We start from the raw sequence: 27525 nt of genomic DNA, 5'->3' as shown, positions 1-27525 counted from the left end.
TCCTGCCTCAGCCTCCCAAATAGCTGGGACTACAAGTGTGTGCCACAACACCCAGCTAACTTTTGTATTTTTAGTGGAGAGGTTTCCCCACATTGGCCAGGCTGGTCTCGAACTCCTGACCTCAAGTTATCCACCCACTTTGGCCTCCCAAAGTGCTGAGATTACAGGCATGAGCCCCCAGGGGTGCCAGGCCAGATACTGATTTTATTTATTTTGTCTGTATACCCAGTAGTGGGATTGCTGGATTATATAGTATTTCTACTTTTAATCTTTTGAGAGTTATATATATATTATTAATTTGTAGCTGTTCTCTAATAGTGAGACTGTAAGTTCATTGAGGTCAGAGATAGTGTTGTCTGTGTTATACATTCTATATTCAGTTAAATTTAGTAAAAAGTTGCTTTATCTATATTTCAGTTTTAATTTGAAGGACTCATTTTTAATTATTTGCTTAATTTTTCTCTTCTTAGTCTCAAGGGATAAATTGAGGATAAAAGCTATTTTGGTCAAGACATTCTGGAATCATCTCTCCTCAGTAATAATAAGCTCCTTATATTTTAAGTTTCTGTGTTGCTTAAGTGGGTTGCCACTGAGCCTGCAGTTAGTCTCTTTTATTCTCCTTTTACCTTTTCTTAATTAGCTTTCTTAAAAGTAAAAGATATGGAAATACAGATGTCTTACCATTTCTAGGACTCTTGTATACATCCTCTCCAACTTTCAGTCCAAAACTAAAATCATATTTCAATGAAGAATTTTGTTTCAAGGGCTAGTTCTTATAGCAATATTTTGGCAGCCATTATTCCAACAGAAAAATACATATAATGTATAAAAATGATTCCATTTTGGACCATGGTGACTCCTTTGCAATGACATCTTTATTTATGGTCTTTAAAATTTTCTCCAGGAACATCTTAATGTGTCCATTTGGCACATACTTTCATACTGAAGAATATCAAGCTATTAACTGACATCTCTTCTAGACATTCGTGGTCTTTAATGATGAATTGCGTGTAGGATTCTTGGTGGAATGGAAATTCTTCTTTGAATACTCTAATTTGCTAGGTCACATATTCCTACCATTTTTTGCATTTGTTGGTGCATTGGCGGTGGGAGGACACTCAGTTATATGTCAATTAACATTTTTTAATAAATATATTTTATAAAATATTACTGAACTTGGTATGGCTACACTGAGGGAGTATGTGTAGTAGGAGACAGCTACAGTAGTAGGCAAGCACTTTCAGAGGTTTCAGTCAAACCTCAGATTATCTCAGTACTTAATATTTGATTGAGGTGATACCAAATGAAAGAAAAAAAGTAAGCCAATAGTAGAAATTTAATTGGAAATATCATATTTTAACATTAAAAATAAACTGTAGACAGTCCACACATAACATTTTTTAAAAATACACAAAATAAATTTTAAAGTCTTAGAAAATAAATGAATAGAAAATTTGTGGGAAGCAGCTAAATTATTGCCTTGCAAGAAATTTATAATTTTAATTACATATACTAGAAAAGAAAACAAACCAATTATTTAAAGTCCCATTTCAATAAGATTAAAAACAGTGAAAAAAAAACAAAGAAAATAAAAGAAAATATAAATACATATGCCAAAATAAAATTAATTGGAAAACAGAAAACTCAAAGCCCAAGTTGTTTTTGAAAAAAAGTAATAAAATTGACAAAGCTTCAGCCTGATGGATTTGAAAATGTGAAAATACAAATCCTAATCCCAATAATGAAAAAGATAATATAATTTTAATCCTTTCTCACATTATAAAAGATAATAGGATATTATAAAAAAATTGTGAATACATATTATAACTCGAAAAAATAGATATTTTTTTTAAATAAACATCTTACCAAAACTAGCGTTAGAAGAAATTTTAAAATATGAGTAATCTTATAGTTGTTGACTTTTTAACTAAATACTCTCCTGGTCAAATTAGGTGGCTCACATGTGCAATCCCAGCATTTTTGGAAGTCAAAATGGGAGGACTGCTTTATGCCAGACAGTTGAAACCAGCCTTGGCAACATAGGGAGACCCCATCTCTAGAAAAAAGAAATTATCAAGGCATGATGGCACACACCTATAGATACTTAGGAGGCCACCACACTACAGCCTGGACAACAAAGAGAAACCCTGTCTCTAAAAAATATTGATTAAAAAATTTCCCAAAAGAAAACTACAAACATTTAAAGAAAAAGTAATACCAAACTTAAACTCTTTCACAGTTTTGAGGCTAGTATAACTCTGATAGTAAGCCTGAGGCCATTACACAGAAAAGAAAATTAAAGAAAAATATACCCGTAAGCATGGATGCAAAAACTCATGAATAAAACATTAGTGAGTTGCATTTAGTCACAATAAATAGAATAAGTGGGAATTATTCCAGGAATTCTAGGCTAGCTTATTATTTAATTAATCTCTGTGATTATACATATAAAGAAAATAAGTTCTAAAATATATAATCACCTCAGAAGGAATAAAAGATTTGATTAAATTAAACAATTATTAAAAGGCATTCAGTAAGCTAGCGATAGAAAGAAACAATCTTAATCTAAAAAATTGCATCTACAAAAACCTATATTATACTCAACAGTGAAATATTAATTGGTTGCTTTGTGAGGTCTGGTGCCAGACAAGGATGTCTGATATATAATTAAGCATTCTGCCACTGTATTGTAGGTGATTATGAGCTATGAAATACCTTATTTAATATAGGAATTAGACCTACACAACCATGGGGGGAACTGTAGAAATGAAGGTCTTTTAAAGGTATAGTTGGAATATTAAAGATACCAACAACCTATCAATCTGGGAAGACCTGCAAATTCAATCACCAGAGTGGAGCCAGAAAAGGGCAGCTGAAACGGTCGTTCAGAAGAAGCTGTTGCCTCTGAGTTACCATGGCTTTGTTGTGATTTAGATGTTAAATCAACCTTTCATTTCTGTGATAAATGTTACTTGTTCGTGGTACATTTTTATGTCACTGCATTTAGTTTGCTGAAATTTTGTTGGACATTTTTGTGTCTATATTAATAAGAGAACTTGGTCTGTTGTTTCTTTTCACGTTTTAAAAATCCATCTGGCTAACGACAATTTTTTTAATTTTTTTTAGTTTTGTTTTAAATTCGGTGTCCATGTGCAGGATGTGCAGGTTTGTTATATAGGTAAACATGTGTCATGGGGGTTTGTTGTACAGATTAATTTATCACCCAGTTATTAAGCTTAGTATCCATTAGTTATTTTTCCTGATCCTACCTCCTCCCACCCTTCACTCTCTGATAGGCCCCAGTGTGTGTTGCTCCTATGTGTCCAAAGACAACAATTTTTATTACTTTTTTCCAAAGCAACTTTTGTGTGGTTTTTTTTTCAGTTTCATGTGTTTTTATAAATTTATTTTGGTCCTTTTTTTCTATTTTGTTGTGCATTTTTTAATCTATCTTATTGTGATGGGATCTTGAATAATTTATGTCTTTTCTGGTTTGGGTACCAGAGTAACGCTGACCTCACAGAATGAGTAAAGAACTGTTATCATCTCCCGTATTTTTAATTTTTTTCTAAGTGTGTTTTAAGAACTGCTGTTTCTAAAGATTTTTTTTTTAAGTTTTGATATTATTTACCAGTGAAGTTCTGTGGGCCTGGGGTTTAATTTGTTGAAAATATTTTTAATTCAATCTTTACACTTAGCATACGTCTACTCAGATTTTCTATTTTTTCTTGAGTCAATTTTGGTAGTTTGTTGCTTTCTAGGAGTTTGTCCATTTCATTCAATTTATCTGGTTTGTTGCAATACAGTTGTTCAAATTAATCTCTGGTAAACTTTTTACTTCTGTAAGATCGATAATAGTGTATCTTATTTCCTTTTTGATTTCAGCAATTTGAATATTATATGTTTTTTTCTGTATTCAATCTTGCTAAGACTGTCAATTTTCTTGATATTACAAATAACTGAGTTTCAGTTTTCTTGATTTTGTCTATCGTTTTGCTAGTCTTCAATTCCTAATTTCCACTTTAATACTTATTGTTGCTTTCCTTTTGGCTTAATTTTTTCATAGACTTCTTATTTAAATTTAGGCATCTATGCAGCGGTAATGTTTGAGCTGAATCTTTGTACTTCGTTGTGAGTTCAGGATGGCTGTTAATGAATGGTTTCTTTCCCGAATCTCTCTGGTAAACTAGGAAGTCTAATTTAGCTTCTTGTTCTCACTGAATTAACAGTGTCCTCTTAATTACCACCACCATCTTCGTTTATTTTTTTTTTTTTTTACATTTTTTAAAGAGCACCCCTAGGCTTCAAATTCTTTTCACTTGTTTCTACATAAATTTATTTCTTTTGTAAACAGCACTTGATTTCTCTCTTTTTTATAGTCTGCCAGTATGAGTAAAATCCCTAAGCCACTGCCCTGAAGTTGGATATCGAAGCAGTAGTCTGCTTCTCTCAGAGTGACACATCTGTTTTACAAGCAAGACACTGGTGAGGGTAGTAGATTCTTGTCAACTTGGGTTTCCTCTTTCATTGTGGAACCTCTGCTATGAGGGAACTGGGATGAGGGCAGTTCAGGACCTAGCATTCTTGGCTTGCTGTGCTTCAGGTAAAGCTTCTCCCTGAAAGTAAATAATAGGTGGGAGGAAGTAGTCCCAACTTCTTAGCTGTATTCATCTGAAACATAGGTTTTTCACCACAGAGTGAGGACTTACAAAAATTGATTAGTCTGGAGTCATCTTGCATGGCAGATACAAGGGCCCTCGTCTGGAGGTGAGAAGACTGTTATGCCTCAGGTTCTTGGCAACTTTTACCTGAAATGGAGCCTCAGCACATTGGTTAGTCAGGGAAGGGGAATAAGAGCAGTTTGTAGCTCAAGTATCACAGGCTCATTGTTTTCAAAGATTTAATAGATTTTCTTGATAAATGTTTCTCTATTTGTGGTATATTTTCAGGACAATTTCCAGGGACTTCAAAAAATAATTTTTACTAGTTTTAGTTGTTTCAGTGGAATTTGAGTTCATGGAATTCTTAATTCTGGAAGCAGATGCTCTACCACCTAGTATTTTAATTGCTTATTTTCTCATGTGATTTTTTTTTTAGGATGGATTATAAGGTTTTTGGGGGGACAACCAGTAGCTCCCCTTTGAATTACAAAATTTATCGTATGAAAGCTCTATATTAACATCTATGAAAAGAATTAATTAATTCTAAGCAACGTGCTAATTTCTTTTTAGTTAGTACTGTATATCAGTTTTGGCTTATTAGAGTAAGAAGCTTTGTGTGAGTATTTGTGTGTAAAAAGTAAGAAATATGTGTTACTTCAGCCATTTACACATAAGATTTACATAAGTATAGAACACTTCATTATAAGATGTTTACAATTATTTGATCTCCGTATGAGAGGAAAAGTATTTGAGAAACTGAAAATTTTCTTCATGTTTTAAATTAACTTAGTTTTATGAATCAAAACTAGAATATCCCAAAATGAAAAACTGTTAGGATTTTCTCTATCTTTTGAAAAGAATTTCAGTTTTTCCTAGGTTTTGCTATTATATGATTTGTGAATCTAGATTTTCAGCATTATTGTAAGCTTTTTTTTTTTTCTTTTTTTCTGTCTCTTCATGGGTAATATGGTGAGAAGTTTCGAGTTTCTGGCTGAAAGCTAATGGGTATATTCTATTTTGAACCAAAAACTCAAGTTTTTATAACCATGACATGGTAAAATTATGTATGAATTTACACAAAAGTTATATCCCTGGGAGGTGGACATTATTTATGATAGCTGGGAATACAAAAAAAAGTTAGAATAAAATCATGAAAAACACAATAATGGGATGGAAGTGCCAAGAAATGTGAATGAAATTCATCAATGTGCCTCAATGTTTGGCAGTGGTGAAATAAATAAATTGTGGTATAATTGTACACTGGGATACTATCAATAATAGGTATGAACAAAATACAGCTGTGTGCAATAACATTGGATGCGTCTCATATACATAAATTTGAGCAAGAGAGTCAAAAGTAAAATAAATGCATACAGCATGTTTCAATTAATAACATTTTCAAAACAAGGCAAAACTAAACTGTGTGATCTGGAAAGACATTGATACATTATATAAGTAAAAATAAAACTAAAGGAATGATTTCAGATGACCTGGAATGGTGGTCACATCTAGGTAGCAGAGAAGTTATACAATATTCAAGAGAATCAAAGCGTTTCATTACAAAATTTTGTTGTGTTCTCGTATCTATATTTCCTTTACACAATCTTAGTATTTTATTTTGATGATATATTTATTCTTTTAAAAATGTTTTGAAGATGTTTAAAAGAGGAAGTTAAGTCTAACCTTGGAGCCATTTGCAAGAATGCAACCCTGTGAAACTTCAGGACTAATAACATTTTGACACACTACCAGACATTTCTGGATGCAAACAAGGGGGGTGCCAATTCACACTGTGCGTCTGCTTGATTCCCCACTGTGTTAGGTCTTCATTTCATGCCCCATGTGTATTTACAAATACAGTTTTGTTTTTGTAAGTACAATATGGTCTCCATGGTTTTATGCACTGAAGTTAGATCTGTCTTTAATTGTTTTATTTCCTCAGAAATCCATCTGTTTTATGAAATTACGCCACAGTAGTAAAGCATGCATACATGAGAGCTTAACTAGGTAGGCTGTTTGTTTTATAACCATGCTCCCAGGTTGTTCTTGAGAGAATACACCGACCTCTTAAAAATCATTTTCAGAATATTCAATTAACTCAAGAGGCATGAGTTTTATTTCTCTTTCTATGTGTGCGTGTATTTCATTTTTCACTGCTTTTATGGCATTGTAATGTCCCTCAACCTAGGGATATGTCTTTTTTGTGTGTGTGCATGTATGTGTGTATTTTAAAATTTATAGTACAATGCCTTGATAATTACAGGGACCTAAGACATGTTGCTTGAATCTCTAGAGACAAAATTAAATAAAAATGCAGAGAGCCATTCACAAAATTCTCTTAGTCTTCCTCTCAAATAATTATTTATCTTGCTAACATAGAGATAAAAAATTTATTCATGGGCCACAATTGCCTAGAGCAGTTCTAAGTACAAATATATGCTACATGTATAATTTTAAAAGTTCTTATAGCTACATTTAAAATATTAAAAGGAAACTGGTTCAATTAATTTTAATAACATCATTTGACCTGATATATTCAAATATCATTTTAACAAATCAATATAAAAATTTTAGTGATTTTATATTTTGTATCAAATATTTGAAATCAATGTGTGTTTTACACCTACATCTCATCTCAATTTGAACACTAAGTTAAACTAACTTTTGCTTTAACTCAGTACTACTAATATTGAATTCCAAAGAGTATTCCAGGAACTGAAAAATAAAGCTAGGTTAATCAACATAAAAAAGCATTTTTGGTGTTTTTTTTATTTTAGACTTGCAGCTGATTCATATAATTCTACTGATTACATTAAACATTTTACTGCTTTATCTTCTGGATAATATGCAAAAGTTTTATTATTGATTTGTATTATGAACAGTTTTCATGTCAATAACTTTCTATACTTGTCTAGCTAGGTCAGACACAAGATTACCTTTCCTTAGAGATTCAAATTTAGCTTGCTCATATGCAATGTGACAGTAGTGAGAAAAAATGAACTCCAGTTAAATTAACTTCTTTTATTATAGTTCACCAACATTCTTTGAATTTCAACAAAATTTTAAATTACAGTTAGTACAGTAAATCTTTATAAAACTTTTATACCTCAACAAAATATTTTCAAAGTTTTTTCTATTTGTTTCTAATTTCATAAACTGGATATGATACCTTGCAATTACATGTCCATATTGAAGAATTTAAACAATGATATTCATGCCCCTTTTTAAACGTGTTCTTTTTATTCTTTTTCTCATAATTTTCTAACAAAACTTATACCTGAAATAATATTTTTAAACATCTCTACATCTGTGATGGTCTTTTTGGCTTTCCAGCTTAGGTAAATCTCTAGTTATTTGATCAAACAATAATCTAGTTGCAGCAGGGATATCTTGCAGATGTAATTAAGGTCATAAATCAGCTGCTTTTAACTAGGGAAAATTATCCTGGTTAATCTTGGTGGACCTGAATAAATCGGTCAGAAGTTCTTAAAAACATGACAACAGTTTCCCTGAGAGAGATAGAGAAAGAAAGACAAGACAAAAAAACTGCCTACAGACAGCAGTTTTGGCTTGTGCTAATTACTATCTGTAGGTCCCAGCTTGCTGGTCACCTTCCTTTACTGATGGCCTGCCCCACAATCACATAAGGAAATAACACAATTGTTTATTCTCTCTCTTTCTCTCAACATACACACAGACCCTACTGGTTCTCTTTCTCTGGTTGAACTCTGACCAATATACCATCTAAAAATTCTTTCATTTTTTTTCAAGAATCCAAAATAATTTGTAGCTGACCAATGCTAGAAGCTTAGCTCTTGTCAACAAGCGTTTTACATTGTTTGATGGATATTCAATTCTGATTTATTTTTCTTTTTTTTTTTTTTTTTTTTTAGACAGAGTCTTGCTCTGTTGCCAGGCTGGAGTGCAGTGGCGCAATCTCGGCTCACTGCAACCTCTGCCTCCTGGGTTCAAGCGATTCTCCTGCCTCAGACTCCCAGGTAGCTGGGAGTACAGGCGTGCACCACTACACCCGGCTAATTTTTGTATTTTTAGTAGAGACGAGGTTTCACCATGGTGGCCAGGATGGTCTTGATCTCCTGACCTCGTGATCCTCCCGCCTGAGACTCCCAAAGTGCTGGGATTACAGGTTGTCAGCGCTTTTTGTCTATTAAGAGGAATGTTTTATCAAAATCACTGTGTATTTTCTAAAATTTTCTGTTATTATTTTCACTCTGTTATACATTTCAAATTTGTCTGTAATAATCATAAAGCACTTTTGTTTTTCTCCACTCTCACTAATTTCAATTGCCATTCATAGCAAATTTGTACTTACCTTCTATTGCATTTTCTCTTTGTCTTTCAATCTTAACAGTAGCTATGGCAGCATCACATGGTTCTGCATCCTGCAACTGGTCTATTTTGTTAAATTAAAAAAATGGCTTAAATGTACTTTTAATTTTACTGGTAATTATGATTTACATAAGTATCATTGCAATTCATATTATGTGCATAAAATGTTCGAATAAACAAATTACAATGGCATATTACTGCATGCAAAAACATCACTTGAAGTGAACCAAATCATTTACAGTTACTAGTTTTGTGATACGTTTATATATAATAATAAAAACAATGCATGTTCACTATAATACCACAATAATATCTCACATGATTCAACAGTTAAGGTGAATGTATTTTTAAACAAAATGAGTTAGGTTTAATTTTTAAAAATACAATTTTTCAGTTTTTAAATTTAAATAAATTAAATTATTAATTATGTGCCTTCATCACAATAACTGCTTTGCAAGTATTTAATAGACATATATAGTTACTTGCTAGTGTATTAAAAAGCACTGACCTAGGGAATACAATTCACCTGTTATCACAATGCTGAGTAATTTAACAACTGATTAATTTGATCTTGCAACTTTTTTTTACAACAACTGCAAGTACTATTAAGAATATAAAATATAAAATCAGACTCCCCAGGACCAAATACAATCTTCAACTTTTAGGCAAATTTATAAAAAATTATAACCAATGCTTCTGCTACTATTAATGCGCTGACTCATTAGAAGAAGTCAATACAAAAAAGATGTGTTGTAAATATTATATGGGAAAGAATAAATGCCACTAATATAGAAAAAAAACTATTGCTCAATAAACAAGTGCTTTAAATGAGAAATCAATAAAGTGATATCAATAATTGTTAATTTTTATTTTATTTCAGACCTAGTTAGAATCATAAAAGAGTTTATTCTCTGATAGAAATTGGTAATCTAATTTAAAATCAATTTAGGAATCAAAAGAAACAGTTAAGAAATACAAGGACAGTTTGGAAGAAGGAGATAATAATGATCCACAATAAAAATATATCATTTCGATAAAATGAGAAAATTATATAGTAATGGAATAAAAATGGTTCATTAGATTAATGAACTAGCTCATACATACTGAATTGGATACATGTATGTGTTCAAATTTAGCATATGATCAAGGTAGCCAATAAAATCAATGAGGAAAATATGTATAATGAGAAGGAGTCATTATATTGTAGCAGTTGACTATTTTATTGAGGTTTCTGGGGGAACAATTCAGATTTCTGCCTCATTCCATTACAGACATAAATTTCAAATCAAATAACAAAAAAAATTTAAGCAACAAATGGATGAAAGTATCACATTATGGAAAACTATGTTTAAAGTCTTACAGCAGGCTATTATTTCTTAAAAAACTGAGAAGATATACATTATTCGTATACTGACAGTAGAAAATTTTATGGGTTTAAAGGATAAAGTTTAATAACAGAATTTGCTTGTAAAATTATTCATATTAACATATTGATAATAACATATAAACATATAAGCTAATGGACAATGTTCAGATTGACAGCCAAGTAAATTCAGATACTTAAAAAATTAAAATGTTGAATTTCTATGATGAGCAAATAAATCTATATTAAAATAATTATATAATATATACAGATTCACAAATAATTGAAATTTATCAATATTATTTCTGGAAAAAATGATGTGATCCTACGTTGTTTTAGAAAGCAAAAATGGGAATAGGCCTTTGGAAGGCAATTTGGCAGTTTAGATTGAATTTTTATAGGCATAAACTTTCAAGACAAATTTACCTCTTCAATAGCAGCTAAATAATCTCTCATGTAAATGAAGAAAAAGTATAATTATGTTTTTAAGAGCAAAAACTAAGAAAATAAATTAATCATTTATCAATATATAATTTTTAGGCAGTTGTATCATATGGGATACTAAAGAGTAGTTAAATAAAATGATGTAGAGCTACCTGTGTTGACATTAATATGAAAATATTCACAAGCCACATTTTCTAAACATTTTATATGAGTATTATAAATGTTCTTTTATATTATTAATGTAAAACTGTTCCATTTGCATATATATATTTCAATGTAAGTACTCAGAAAATGATTTGGGAGAAGAAAAACTGAATTGCAAAGAACAGTTTTATAATTCAAGGCATATATCAATTGAATATATTGATTTATGTGTATTTAGAGAAGAAATAAAGATGTCGGTATGCAGAAGAATCTATATTTCTGTCAATCAGCTCTTCTTGAGATATAGGAGTATTTGAAGGCTCAGAATATCAGGCACGGTCACCAGAAAAGCAAGAGAAGCATTATTTGAAGTGTTATGTCATCCTGAATTCAAATGATAATGGAATGCATTTTCCCATAGAAACATTATTAAATATTGTTCTCATGAAAATCACCTAAGTTAATGCATAATAGGTAGAGAGATGAATATGTGATCAACAAGTGATAGATAGCTAGGTAGGATGGATATGATTGTACTTTTATTTCATGCATGAAATTTTCTCTTTAAATACTTATTATTGCAAATTTAAAATAACACTTGAAATTCACTGAATTTTAAGTTAGGGAAAGTATGTGGATGTTAAAATATATTTTTCTATTTGAAGGCTATTTGAGGGCTATTTGAAGGGCATGAAAATCAGCCAGCCTTTATAGAAGTTCACCAAGTGTTTGTACCTTAGTTAACATTTTAGTTCTTGTTTATAACATGTATTTACATACCTCATTACTGTTGAGCTCACTAGAACTTTATAATATTAATGTAGTTTGTTTCAGTAGGCCAAAGTGAGAAACTCCAATTTTTCTATAAATTTTTAATTAATTTGGAAGTCTTAAGTTTTCACAGTGAGGCCAACAGATATAAATTAAATATTTAAAATAGTAGAATGAGAATAGAAATATGACCAAAAATCCTACGCCCACAAATTTTAACTATAGTTCTCAAAAAGCACCTGAAACTTTTTTTTAAATAGAGGAGTAACTTTTAAACAGAGCTGCACATTAATATCAGCTATGAAATTACAAATTCCCCCTCTCATCTCTACATTTAGTGGATTCAGAAAGGAGACTGGATATGTATAATTATGGAGATTTATATATTTATGATGCACTCATGCATTTAGAAAAAGGCATTGTGCATACAAATGAGTGTTAAGACAAACTATGTTTAAATTATGATGATACTTTATCCCTAATGTTAATAGCATAATCAGTACTAATTTAACAGTTATGATGCTATAGTATAGTGTCAGTCAACTTTGTCAATAATAATAATTGCTTAATGTTTACAGCAAAATATTGGTAAAATGTATTTGTTCTACTCATTAGTGGACTGTTTTCGGAAATTTACTTATATTTTCCATTTACATATTTTCACAAAGCTTATGTATTAATTGGTTCAATACAAAAATTTGAATGCTATGTTCCTTCTATTATGTGTTGATTGCAGCAATTTAAGACAGTATGACCCCTGCCCTCAAAGAAAGCATATTTAATAAAAACAGACACAACAAAATAATAAGACATCAATTACTTATATATACTAATGAAAAACCTACAAGGGAAATTCTAGGCTCCTAAGTCAATTTAATAGATTGATATAATTTAGGCTAAAGAATCCCAGACTTTTTCATTGTGAAGTAATATTTTAATTTAACTCTGAAGTATAAATAAAATATAACCTTTGGTGAAGGAGTGGTCACGTACTCTTGTGTTCTCAGAAGGATGTTGTGTAAGTGTTATAGGACTTCCCTGTCTACAATTGAGCAAACAAACCAGTTTCTGTTGTTAATGGCAAGATAAGCTTTGACCAGACACCCTCCCCCTTCCCCACTATTGGCCATTTGAAAGAAACATCTGACAGAGACTCAGAGCTCATCTGCCCTGGCCAATTAGAACTCAATAGTATCAACTCATTAGAGCTCAGGTGTACCAACCAATCAGAACTAAGTAAGTTTCAATCCTTCATTTGCATTAATGGGCCTGATTAGGAACTTGGGCAGGAACCTTTGCCATAAAACCTGCATCATTTTTTTGTTCCCTGGAACACAGCTTTGTTTAGAACAGAAGGCTGTCTATCCCTGGTTTGCAAACTACTCACAGGAATAAAATTTTCCTCCAAATTTATTTTCAAAAACCTTTTCTTCACAATCAACAAATATGGAAATAAATAAGAAAGGAAGGAAGGGAGGCAGAGAGGGAGGGAAGAAGGAAGGAAAGAAAAAAGGAAGGGAGGGAGGATAGGAGGGAGGAAGAAATAGGGGAAATTTTTTTTTAATATACAGGAAAAAGGGCTGTCATCCAAAATTATAATGTGTTATTTGTATATGTCATATAATGAAAAAGTAGATAAAAGTGAAAGAGATACTGAGATGGGACACATACTTTTGCAGATCTTAAGCTGTAAATCCAATCACTGTATAATTAAATATCTTCCCAAAGATTATTGGTTAGAACAGTAAAATGAGGGTCCTAGATAAAGTCTAATGCAAAGGTCTAGTTTTACATGAGTACATGGCTAGGAAGGAGAGATGGTAAACCATGTTGATAGCCGATTCAGACTTCCAGACTTTCTTAAACTGAAAAAAGAAGCGAGGAGGCACCAAGGGTCAGATAATGACATCAAATGCCTCTGGGTACAAGAGCTTTTCCAGCTGTGCTGAATACTGGGGCGCTAAAAATTAAATGAAGATGTCTTTGTAGGACAAAGGAAATCATATTTAGTGAGAGGTTGTTGGATACAACAAATATGAATTGAAACTGTGATTTATCCTCCCACTCTTCCTCATAGTAGATTTCAGGATAATTGCTCCCATTTAAAAAGTCGGTAATAATGACAAAAGAACTTCAGAAAGTGTATGCATTAATGTTGGAGGGAAAAAGGTAAGAACAAGCACTGCAAATGACAGGTGAAAAATAAATTTCTCAAGATGAATTTCAGTGAAATAGGAGCAGTGTTCAAAGAAAATATCTCCATAATTTCAAATAAATTTTAGGCTTTAAAAATATTTCAAAGAAGAGTACATAAACTCAAAATGAGATCCTGAGGGGAAAAAAACAGATTAAAAAATGCAATGGTTAAAATATAAACTTGATATGAAAATAAAAATGCAGTTAAGTGTTGAATGGTAGATTAGAGGCAATAAAACACATATGACTATAATAAGTACAGCCTAGTGCATTATGGAAAAGACAGAGGAAATCATAAGATTTTAAGTGGGAGAGGAAAGACCCAAATAATAATTATGGGGTAGATCATAGATATTGAGGACTATTGGATATAAAATAAATGTGAACCTGCAGCTCTGGAAGAGGAAAGGAACGATAACAGAAAATGATACATATGTTTAAAGATATAATACAATAATGTTAGAGAGAATGATTAAGATCCTCCAAAAATCCTCTTCTCAATAAAAGCAAGGAAAACTGGCAAAACTCTCATAATGAAGTTTTAAAAATTCATGAAGTTAATTAAAATTTGCAATAACCTTGAGTGTTTTTATTCAAGAAAATGGCTAACTTGTAAAAATAGTGAGGTCTGTGGCATTGCAACTTTTTATGCCATCTCCTCTGTCCTCCATTCTGGGATAACTTTGAAAACCAACAGCCCACAATAATTATAGCATCCAGGAAGCTTATGTAGGAAATAGAAAATGGTTGGAGCTCCTTTAAAGCCGCATTCTCAGAGAGTGGTCATTATTTGAGCTGTCTGTCACTTCCTTGGATAACTCCACAAACCAGGCTTGTGATTATTTGACCTGACTCTGTCATAATTGAGTGTGAACAAGTAATCTTTACCTAAGGTGTGTTTGCTGAAAACAAGCAGTGGCAATTGGATAAACTGTGGCTGCCTGAGATGGAGATAAAAGTTAGGGTAAATTTCAGGCTGACAGATATTTAAAATAAAAAACTGGGGAAGGAGCTGTCCATAGGGGGGTTGAAAAGCTTCAACATATTCCTGGAAATCTAAAGGGCCACATGTGCAAGTCTATGTGCATGTGCAGTCATGTGGCTTAATGCAAGTAAGAAGTAAAATGTAACAAGAGCTGTAAATTGCTTGCCTAAACATTGACAATGTGTCCCCAAATGCATAGAATCCCTTGGCAAATGCTAAAAGACATATTTATACCAGGCATTTAAGGTAATATCTATTAAATCATTAGCTGATGACAAAGCTGAGATGAAACTTCAGTAGCTACATGCAACAAAGAATACAGACTTGACAAAATTAATTCAAGAAATAAATGAAAAAAAAACAGCAAGAACAAAAAAAAATTACTGGGGATAGAAGAGAATCTGATTACAAAATTTGCCATTATATATTACTCAATATTTTAAATGTTTAACGAAAGACATATGAGACATGCAAATAAATAAGAAATATGGCTCATATGCAGGAAAAAATAAGATAAATAGAAACCGCACTACAGAAAGCAAAAATATTGGAATTATAGAGAAAACATAAAGTTGGCTATCTAAAGAATGTTCAAAGAACTAAAAAAAATCTTGTCTAAGGAACTATTGGAAATATGAGAATAATACCTCATCAAATAAAGGAAAATATCAAGAAAGATATATATTTAAAAGTTTATAATATAGTCTATAGAGTCAAAACACGCAATAATAATTAAAATAAAACAAATTCACAGGGTGGACTCAGTAGAATATTTGAGCTTTCAGAAGAAAGAATGCTTGACCTTGAAGATAGGTCAATTTATACTAACCAGTCTGAGGTACTGAGAGAGAAAAGAATGAAAAAAAGTCTCAGAGACCTGTGAGATACCATCATACGTATATATACATAATGAGAGTCACAGAAGGAGAAAGAGAAGGAGCAGAAGGAGCAGAGAGAAGAGAGGAGGAAAAGGGGTAGAAAGAATATTTGAAAAATTAATGTCTGAAAACTTCCCAAATTTTGATAAAAATTGTTGATCTACATGTCCAGAAACTCAGTAAAACCCAAAAGGAATAAACTCAAAAACCCAGACATAGACATATTATAAACTATCAAAAGCCAAAGTTGGAAAGAACCCTTTTTTATTTATATCATTTTTATTCAAACATTTTCATTATATATAAATACATATAATTATTCCATGTTTAAAATTTTCAACAAAAACATGATACATGGCAAAAAAATTTTTAAAAATGTCTTATATACAGGAAAAAGTAAGGTCTATAGAAACTGCTCTACAGGAAGCACAAATTTTGGACTTACAGCAAATAACACGAAGTTGGCAGTTTAAAGTATGTTCAAAGAATTGAAGAAAATCTTGTCTAAAGAATATAAGAATTTATATTCTATAATATATAAATATACATATATATATAAATATATTTTATATGATATATAATGAAAATTGTACCTGTATATTAATATATAAGTAATATATAATGTATTATATTATGTATATTTATATAGATATAATTCTCATAATTTTTTAGACAGGATTTCATATATGCATTCCAAAATTTTGTGTATACATTCAAATTGTATATATATATCAAAACATCACATTGTACCTATAGGTACAGTATAACAATATGTACCCATAGGTACAATGTGATGTTTTGATATATGTACTCAATTTGAAATGATTAAATCAAAAAATTACCATATCTATCAGCTCACCCATCCTTTTTTTTTTTTTGAGACATTTGAAATTTGCTGTCAGCAATTTTGAAATATTAGATACATTATTATTAACTGTGGTCACCTTGCTGTGTGGTAGATTTCAAAAACTCCTTTCATCTGTTGAATTAAAACATTATGTCCTTTGACAAACATTTCTTCTGCCAACCCTTGGCCTCTGGTAACCAACATTCTCCTTCCTACTTTGATGAGTGTGACTTTTTAGATTCACCATAAAAAGGAAATCATGCAATATTTGACATTTTGTGCCTGGCTTACATCACTCAGCAAAATGTCTTCCAGGTTTATTTATCTTACTGCCAAGGACAGCATTGTCTTTTTTATTTTTTAAGGCTGAATGGATTTCCATTGTGCTTGTATCTAATATTTTCTTTATCTCTTCATCTGCGTAGACCCTTAGGTTTATTCTACATCTTGGCTATTGTGAATAACACTTCAGTGAATATGAATGCAGACATGTCTTCAGTATATTGATTTCAGTTCCATTAGATATATACCCAGAAGTAGGATTGCTAGATCACATGGTAGTTCTCTTGTTCCTCTAGCTGTCTATAATTTCTACAAGACATTGAGACAACTTTATACCATTTTTCATGGCTGTACTATCTTACATTTCCACTAACAGTGTTCAAAGATTCTGTTTTCTCCACATCATTACCAACATTTTTTAGTTCATCTTTTTTATCATAGTCATTCTAATAGGTGTAAAGTAATATCTCATTGTAGATTTAATTTTAATTTACCTAAAAATTAGAGATATTCAACAAATTTTTATGACTGTTGGCCATTTGTATATCTTTTCTTAAGAAACATCTGTTCAGGCTCTTTTGCTCATTTTTTAGTTGGTTATTTGTTTTCTTGTTATTGAATTGTTTGAGTTCCTTATGTATTTAGGATATTAATCCCTTATCAAATGTATAGTTTTAAAATATTTTCTTCCACTCTGTGGGTTATGTATTCACTCTGTTGTTTCCTTTGCTATGAAAAAGTTGTTTTTAGTTTGATGCAATCATTTTATGTATTTTTACTGTTGTTACCTGGGCTTTCAAGGTCATATCCAAAAAGTTACTGACCAAAACAATGACATGAAACATTTTTCTATGTTTTCTTTTAGTAGTTTTATTTATTTCTGGGTTTTACTTTAAATCCCTAAACCATTTTGTGTTTATTTTTGTATATGATGTGGGATGAGAATACAGTTTCATTCTTCTGCTTATGAATAGCCACTTTTCCCAATAGTGTCTATTGAAGAGACTATCCTTTTCCCATTGTGTATTTCTGGGATTTTTGCTGCCAATCAAATAACCATAAAGGTGTGAGTTTATTTATGGGCTTTCCACTCTATTCCATCAGTCCATGGGTCTATTTCTATGCCAGTACTATCATCTTTTGATTACAATTGCTTTAAAGTATGTTTGTAATCATGGAGTTTGATACGTTCAGTTTTTTTCCTTTTGCTTAACATTGCTTTGACTATTCGGGATCTTTTGTGGTTCCATATGTAATTTAGAATTTTTTTTCTATTTCTGTAAGAATTACCATTGGGATTGTGTAGGGATTCATTGCATCTATAGATTTCTTCAAATAGTATGGACACTGTCAAAATTAATTATTCCAATCCATAGACATAAGTTATCTTTCTATTTATTTGTGTTGTCATCAACTTATTTTATCAGTGTTTTATACTTTTCAGTATACAGATCTTTCACCTCTTTGATTAAATTTATGCGCTAAGTATTTTTGTTCCTGCTGCTACTGTAAATGGGATTGTGTCCTCAATTTCTCTTTCAGAGTTCATTGTTAGTGCATATAAATGCTACTGATTGCTGCATGTTGATTTTGTATCCTGCAAATTTACTGTATTCATTTATTAGTTTTAATTTTTTGGTGGGATCCTTAAGGTTTTTGAGCCAATTTCACCTTGTCCTTTCCTATTAGGATGCATTTTATTTCTTTCTCTTGCCTAATTGCTCTGTCTAGTACTTCCAGTACTATGTTGAGAAGAAACAGTGAGAATGGGCATCCTCATTTTGTTTTTGATAATAAAGGAAAAGATTTCAACTTTTAACCATTGATTTATAATGTTAGCTGTCAGCTTATCATATGTGGCGTTTATTGTGTTGAGGTGCATTCCCTCTGTAACTAATCTGTTGAGAGACTTTACCAAGAACAGTTGCGGAATTTTGTCAAATGCTTTTTTTTTGCACTTATTAAGATGATTATGTATTTTTGGTCATTTATTCTGTTAATGTGGTGTGCCACATTTACTGATTTGCATACGTTGAACCATTCTTGCACCTCAGAGATAAATCCCACTTGCTCATAGTGCATAATTCTTTCAATGGGTTGTTGAATTAGATTTGCTCATATTTTGTTGAGTATATTTGCATCTATGTTCATTAGTGATAATGGCCTGTAATTTTCATGTCTTGTAGTGTCCTTGTCTGTCTTTGGTATGTGAGTAATACATGCCTTAAAAAATGAGTTTGGAAGTATTCCATCTACTTGAAATTTTAGAAAGAGTTTGAGAAAGATTATATTAGCTTTTCTTAAATGTTTGCTAAAATTTAGCAGAGAAGCCATTATGTCTCAGGCTGTTCATTGATGGGGGACCTTTTATTACTGGCTCAATCTCCTTACCCATTATTGGTCTATCCAGATTTTTAATTTTTTTCATGATTTAGTCTTGGTAAGCTGTATGTAATCAGAAATTTATATCTATCTTCTAGGTTATCCAGGTTGTTGGTATGTAATTATTCCTGGTAGTTTATTAGAATTTTTTGTGTTTCTATCATATCAGTTGTAATTTTTCTTTATTTCTGATTTTATCTATTTTTTCTCAATTGTTCTTTTGAAGAGTGTTTCAATTTTATCTTTTCAAAAAAACTCTTAGTTTTGTTGATTTTTAAAATTATTTTCCTAGTTTCTAAATTATTCATTTTTGGTCTTTGTTATTTACTTCCTTCTAACGTTGGTCTTAGTTTGTTTTTCCTTCATTTCTCAGATATATAATGTTAAATTGTTTACTTAAGATCCTTCTTTTTCACTGATATAGGCTTTTTTTGCTATAAGTTTCACTCTTAGAGCTGCTTTTGCTGCATCTCATATGTTTTGATATGCTGTATTACCATTTTCATCTGTCTCAAGGTATTCTTTGATTTTCCTTTTAATTTATTTCATAGCCTACTGGTTGTTTAGGAGCATGTTGTTTAATTTCAACATATTTTTAAAATTTTCAGGATAACTTCTATTGTTGATTTCTAGTTTCTTGTTATTGTGATTTTTAAAAAAAATTGATATAATTTAAATCTTCCAGAGAGAGAATCTTTTTTTTTTTTTTTTTTTGAGATGGAGCAGAGAGAGAATCTGAAAAGCAGCAAGATAAAATAATCTTTTTAAATATATAATGGGTTAAAAATAAGATGAACAGCCAATTTCTAATTGAAAACCATGAAGAAGAGAAGGCAGTCACATGACATACTCAAAGTGCTGAGGAAACAGCTGTAGACCAAGAATTTGATATGCACCAAAACAAAGTTTCAAAATTAAAGGATACATTAAGTCAATCCCAGAAAAACAAAAACAGAGATGATCTGCTGCTACCAGAAAAGCCTTACAAGACATAGTAATGGAAGTCCTCCAGGCTGAAATGAAAGGACACCAAACAAACTCAAAATTACATGAAGAAATGTAGAGCACAAGTTAAAGGTAACTGCATACATAAAGTATAATATAATACTGTTTTTTGTTTGTTTGTAACTCTTTTCTATCCCACCTATGTTAAAAGACCTGTGCATAAAGCAATGTCTTGATTGTAAAAATGTGTTGCTGAACATGTAAAGTATTAAGATGTATTTTATGACAATAACAGCACAAAGAAGAGGGGAAAATAGCTATATAGGAGCAAAGCATATTTATATTATTGAAATTTAATTGCAATATATCTAAACTAAATTTCTACAAGATAAAATATTAATTCTAATAGAAATACTATGATACACTATGGAAACACAAAAATATTTTTAAAAATTGCCAAGAAATTGAAACGACACACTGTAAAATATCTACACCAAAAAAAGAAGGTGGTGGCCGGGCATGGTGGCCCATGCCTGTAATCCCAGCACTTTGGGAGGCTGAGTGTGGTGGATCATTTGAGGTCAGGAGTTTAAGACCAGTCTGGCCAGCATGGTGGAACCCCATCTCTGCTAAAAATGCAAAAGTTAGCTAGGTGGTAGTTGTACACGCCTGTAATCCCAGCTACTGAGGAGGCTGAGGCAGGAGAATCACTTGAACCTGAGCAGTGGAAGTTGCAGTGAGCCAATATCATGTTTCAATCTGGGAGACAGAGTGAGACCGTCTAAAAAAAAAAAAAAAAAAAAAAAAAAAAAAAAAAAAAAAAAAAAAAAAAAAAAGAAAGAAAAAGAAAAAAAAAGAAGGTGGTATTACTGTAAGAACAAAAAATACAGAAGACAGGAAGAAAAGAAATAGTATAATGACATAAGTGAACTTCACCTTATATCAAATGCAAATGGAGTAAACACTCTGAAAAAGGCAGAGATTGACTGACTGAGTTTAAATAATGATTCAACTATATGACTATATTCTGCCAGTAAAAAAACACACTTTAGGTTCAAAGACACAAACAGATTGAAAATAAAGTATAGAAAAAGATATAAAGTGCAAACCATAAACCCTCAAAAAAGCCTGAGTAGCTATGTTAATTTAATATCAGACAAAATAGACACTGAAACAAAAATCATTACTGTAAGATAAAAGGATATTTTTTAAACGTTAAAAGTACAAATCAAGAATATTTAGCATTTACCATTTTTTTAATTAATTTTTAATTTTTCCTTTCAAATTTTATTATAGGTTCAGAGGGTTCATGTGCAGATTTGTTACATGGTTAAATTGGATGTCACTGGGGTTTGGTATACAAATTACTTCATCACCTAGGTAGTGAGCATTATACCTGATAGATATTTTTTAGTCTCACCTTCATCCCATGCTCCATCCTCAACTAGGCCCAATGTCTATTGTTTCATTCTTTGTGCATATGAATACTCAATTTTTAGATCCCACTTACAAGTGAGAATATGCAGTATTTGGTTTTCTGTTCTTTATTAATTCGCTTAGGATAATCTCCAGCTGTGTCCATGGTACTGCAAAAGACGTGATTTCGCTCTTTTTGATGGTATGTTGTATTTTATGGTGTACATATACCATATTTTCTCTATCTAGTCCACTGTTAATGGACATTTAGATTTATTCCATGTCTATATTAGTCAGGGTTATCTAGAGGGACAGAACTAATAGGATACATATATATATATGTATATATATATATATATACACACACATATATATGTATTCGTGTGTGTGTATATATATAAATATATATATGGAGTTTATTAACTCACATTAATACAAGGTCTTACAATAGGCCATCTGCAAGCTGAGGAGCAAGGAAGCCAGTCCAAGTTCCAAAGCTGAAGAACCTGGAATCCAATGTTTGAGGACAGGAAGCATAGAGCACAGGATAAATATGTGGGCTGGGAAGCTAAGCCAGTGTAGCCTTTTTATGTTTTTGTGCCTGTTTTATATCCTGGCCACACTGGCAGCTGATTAGATGGTGCCCAACCAAATTAAGGATGGGTCTGCCTTTCCCAGCCCACTGACACAAATGTTAGTCTCCTTTGGCAACACCCTCACAGCCATACCCAGGATCAACAGTTTGCATCCTCCAATCCAATCAAGTTGAAACTCAGTATTAACCATCACAATGTCTTTGCTATTGTGGATATTGCTGAGACAAACATAGATATGCATGTGTCTTTATGGTAGAATGATTTATTTTCTTTTGGGTACATACCTAGCAATGGGATTCCTGGGTCGAATGGTAGTTCTCTTTTACGTTATTTGAGAAATCTCTAAACTGCTTTCCTCAGTGGCTGAACTAATTTACATTCCCACCAACAGTGTGTAAGTGTTCCCTTTTTCAGCAGCTGCAACAGCATCTGTCATTTTTGTACTTTTTAATAATAATGATTCTGACTCTTTTGAGATGGTAGCTCATTGTGGTTTTGACTTGCATCTTTCTAATAATTATTAGATGATTAGTGATGTTGAGCATTTGTCTATATGCTTGTTGGTTGCATATATGGTCTTCTTTTGAGAAGTGTTTGTTTTTGTTCATGTCCTTTGCCCAATTTTTAATGGAGTTGTTTGGTTTTGGCTTATTGGTTTAAGTTCGTTATAGATTCTGGATATTAATCCTTTGTCAGATGCATAGTTTGCACTTATTTTCTCACATTCTGTAGGTTGTCTATATATTGTGCCGATAGTTTCTTTTGCTGTGCAGAAGCTCATTAGTTTAATTAGGCTCCACTTGTCAACCTTTTTGTTTTTGTTGCAATTGCTTTTGGCATCTTGGTCATGTCCTAAGTCCAGAATTGTATTTCCTAGGTTATCCTCTAGGGTTTTTAAATTTTCTGTTTTACATTGTATTTCATCCGTCTTGAATTGATTTTTGTATATCGTGAAATGGAGAGTTCCTGCTTCAATCTTCTGAAGATGATTATCTAGTTATCCCAGTATCACTTATTGAATAGGGAGTCGTTTCCTTACTGCTTGTTTTTGTCTGCTTTGTCAAAGATCAGATTGTTGTATATGTGTGGCTTTATTTCTTGCTTCTCTAATTTGTTCTATTGGTCTATGGGTCTGATTTTGTACCAGTACCATACTGTTTTTTATTATTGTAGCCCTGTAGTGTTGTTTGATGTTGGGTGGCAATTAAAATCAGGTTGGTCTGTCTTTGTTCCTATTTCTTAGAATTTCTTTGGCTATTCAGGCTCTTTTTTTCTTTGGTTATGTGTGAATTGTAGAGCAGTTTTTTCTAATTCTGTGAAAAATGTAATCAGTAATTTTATAGAAATAGTATTGAATCTGTACATTGCTTTGGGCAATATGACCATTTGAAAGATATTGATTCGTCCTCTTTATGAGCATGAAATGTTCTTCCATTTGTTTGTGTTGTCTCTGATTTCTTTCAGCAGTGTTTTGTAGTTCTCATTGTAGTAATCTTACTTCCCTGTTTAGCTTAATTCCTAGATATTTTATTATTTTTGTGGCTATTGTAAATGGTATTTCATTCTTGATTTTGCCCTCAGCTTGGACATTATTGGTGTGTAAAAATGTTGCTGATTTTTGTACATTGATTTTGTATACAGAAACTTTCCTGAACTTGTTTATCAGAACTAGGCTCCTTTGAGCAGAGAGTATGAGGTTTTCTAGGTTTTTCTTTTTTTCTACTTCCTCTAGGTGTGAAGCTGAGTTTTTAATTTAAGACCTTTCTACCTTTCTGGTGTGGGTGTTTAGTGCTACTAACTTTCCTCTTCATACTGCTTTAGCTATGTCCCAGAGATTCTGATGTGTTGTATCTTGGTTTTCTTTAGTTTAAAATAATTGTTTTGATTTCTACCTTAAGTTCTACCTTAAGTTCCTCAGAAGTCATTCAGGAACAGATTGTTTAATTTCCATGCGATTGTATGGTCTTGAGAGATCTTCTTGGTATTGATTTTGATTTGTATTGCACTGTGGTATGAGACTATAGTTGGTATGATTTTGGTATTTTTATTTGTTGAGAATTTCTTTAAGGCCAAGCATGTGATTGATTTTAGAGAATGTCCGATGTGCAGACAGGAAGAATGTATAATCTGTTGTTTTTGGGTGGAGTGTTCTGTAGAAGTCTGCTAGGTCCATTTGGTGAAGTGTTGGGTTAAGGCCTCAAATGTATTTGCTAGTTTTCCACCTTGATAATTTGTCAAATACTCTCTTGGGGTGTTGAAATCTCCCACTTTTATTGTGTGTTTATCTAATTCCTTTCATAGATCTCTAAGAACTCATTTTATTAATCGGGGTGCTCCAATGTTGACAGTATATATACATAGGATAGTTAAGACTCATTTTTGAAGTGAACACTCTAATTATTATGTAATGCCAATATTTGTCCCTTTTTAAAATTAAAGTCTGTTTTGTTTTGAGTAATACTAGTAACCCCAGATCTTTTATGTTTTCTGTTTTCTTGGTAGATCTTTCTCCATCCCCTTACTTTGAAGCTATGGGTGTCATTGCATGTGAGATGTGTCTCTTAAAGATATCATATAGTTGTGTCTTGCTTCTTTATCTAACTTTCTCCTCTGTGCCTTTTAAGTGGGGCATTTCACCTTTTTATGTTTGATGTTAATATCGATAGGTGTGGATTTGATCCTACTGTCAAATTGTTAGCTGGTTTTTATGTAGACTTTTTTGTGTAGTCGTTTTATAGTGTAAATTATCCATGTACTTAAGTGGGTTTTTGTGGTTACTGGTAATTGTCTTTTGTTTCCATGTTTAGCACTCCCATAAGGACCTCTTGTAAGGCAGGCATGGTGGCTACATATACTCCTAGCCTTTGCTTCTCTGAAAAGGATTTGATTTCTCCTTCACATGTGAAGCTTAGTCTGGCTGGATACAAAATTCTTGAATACTTTTTTTTTAGGGATGTTGAATATAGCTCTCCAATCTCTTCTGGTTTATACAGTTTCTGCTGAAAAGTCTGCTGTTAACCTGATATGGTTTCCTTTGTAGCTTACTTCCCCTTCTCTCTAGCTGCGTTAATATTTTTTCATTCATCTTGACTTTGGCAAATTGGATGATTATGTGTCTTGGGGATTGTCACCTTGTATAGTATCTTGCAGGGGTTCTCTAAATTCTCAGAATTTGAATTGTTAACCTCTCTAGTGAGGTTGGGACATTTTTCATGGACAATATCCTCAAATACATTTTCCAAGTTCCTTGCTCCCTCTCACTCTCTTTAAGGGATGCCAATGGGTCATCGTTTTGGTCTCTACATAATCCTATATTTCTTAGAGGTTTTGTTCATTTAAAAAATGTTTTATCTTTATTTTTGTCTGAGTTGATTCAAAGAACTGGTCTTTGAGCTCTGAGATTCTTTCCTCCACTTGGTCTGTTCTGCTGTTAAAACCTCCAATTGTACAATTACATTCATGTGAGGTTTTCAGTTTTATCAGATCAGTTTGTTTCTTTCTGAAAATGACTATTCCATCTTCCAGCTCTTGAAATGTTTTACTGGAATCCTTTGATTCCTTGGATTGAGTTTCAACTTTCTCTTGACTTTCAATGACTTCCTTGCCATTCAGATTCTGATTTTGCTTTTTACTTTTATTTTAAGGTCAGGGGTACATGTGCAGGTTTGTTACACAGGTAAACTTGTGTCATGGAGGTTTTTAGTACAGGTTATTTTATCATTCAGGTATTAAGCCTAGTACCCATTAATTGTTTTTCTTTATCTTATTTTTCTTTCCACCAGACTTGCCTTAGAAGAGACCCTGAACTTTAAAAGATTCTAATTTCTATGTCTGTTATTTCAGCAATTTTAGTCTGATCAAGAACCATTGCTGGGGAACTAATGCAGTTATTTGATGGTAAGAAGATAATCTGGCTTTTTAGAGTTGCAAGACATTTTGGACTGGTTCTTTCTCATCTGTGTGAGCTAATGTTTCTTTAATCTTTGAATTTATCCTTTAGACAGGACTTTTAGGTTTTATATTATTTGACGCTCTTAAGAGGCTTACTATGGTGAAAGTTGGGTTTAGTCGACTGGCTTTATTTCTGGATAATTTTGCAGGGCCAAGGCACAGCTCAGCTCTCTTGGGCTAAATACTGTAACCCTGGAGGATTGGATCAGGCCCACAGCTTTATTCTCTGGCTTCTTGAGGTTAAGCGTCTGCTATAGTGGAAGGGCCAAGGTGTTCCTGTCTTCTGGCAAAAGCACTACAATACGGGGTGACAGCAAAAGCACTTGATGTGGGTGATGGCAGTGGGATCAGCATGTGTGCCTTAGCAGCAGCAAGGTGGTGGTGGAATCCACACATGCACATGCCAGATATATAATTTGTAAGCTATAAATGTACTTAACACTAGAGACCCAAAATATATGAAGAAAAGACACATAATTGAAGAGAGAAATAGACAATTAGATATAATTCAATACTCCACATTCAGTAGTGAATAGAATAACTAGGCAGATCAATAACAAAATAGAATACATGAATAACACAACAACAGTATAACATAATGGAATCTACTATACACATAAAGAACATTCCACACAACAAACAAGAATACACATTATTCTCAAGTGTATGTGGAACTTTCTCCAGGATATACTGTACGATAGGTTATAAAACATACCTCAAGGGTTTTTTTTAATGATGTAATACAAAATACTTTCTCAGTCTACAATGAAAGAAAGTTAGAAAGTGATAATAGGAGGAAAATTTGGAAATTCACAATTATGTGGAAATTTTTAAGATAATTGGTCAAAGAGGAAGTCATAATGGAAGTCAGAAAACACCTTGGGAAAAATGAATACAGAATCACAACACACTAAAATTTAGGGGATGCAGCTAAAGCAGTGCTTAGAGGGAAATGTATTTGTATCTGGCTATCTTAAAGGAAATAAATATTTCAAATCAATACTATAAGTTTTCACCTTATAAAATTAGAAAAAGTAGAGCTAACCACATCCAACATAAATGAAAGGAAATAGTGTACATTAGAACAAAAATGAAATAAAGAATGGAAAATTCAATAAAGTTATCAATAAAACCGAAAGTTACTTCTTAGAAAATATAAACCTTTAATTGACTGATAAAGAGAAAAATACACATATTTGAACAAATAGAATATCTTGATTGCAGATATACGTATCGCTGTATCTTTAATGGTAAGTTGAGGCAGTATATATCTGATCACTCTGGATATCTGTGTAAAATAAAATGCTAGGTGGA

The 27525-nt window shown here is 32.0% G+C and overlaps 1 long non-coding RNA gene across 1 annotated transcript; it reads left to right on the top strand.

Moving 5' to 3' along the window:
- LOC129478350 (uncharacterized) lies at nt 1–27525 on the top strand. The gene is made up of 3 exons (XR_008656406.1): nt 1–35; nt 26104–26157; nt 26361–27525. It is a non-coding gene; the product is annotated as an uncharacterized lncRNA (long non-coding RNA).

The sequence above is a fragment of the Symphalangus syndactylus genome, chromosome 3, assembly GCF_028878055.3.
Source record: "Symphalangus syndactylus isolate Jambi chromosome 3, NHGRI_mSymSyn1-v2.1_pri, whole genome shotgun sequence".
NCBI classification, from domain to species: Eukaryota; Metazoa; Chordata; class Mammalia; order Primates; family Hylobatidae; genus Symphalangus; species Symphalangus syndactylus.
This window is presented reverse-complemented; position numbering and strand designations above follow the sequence as displayed.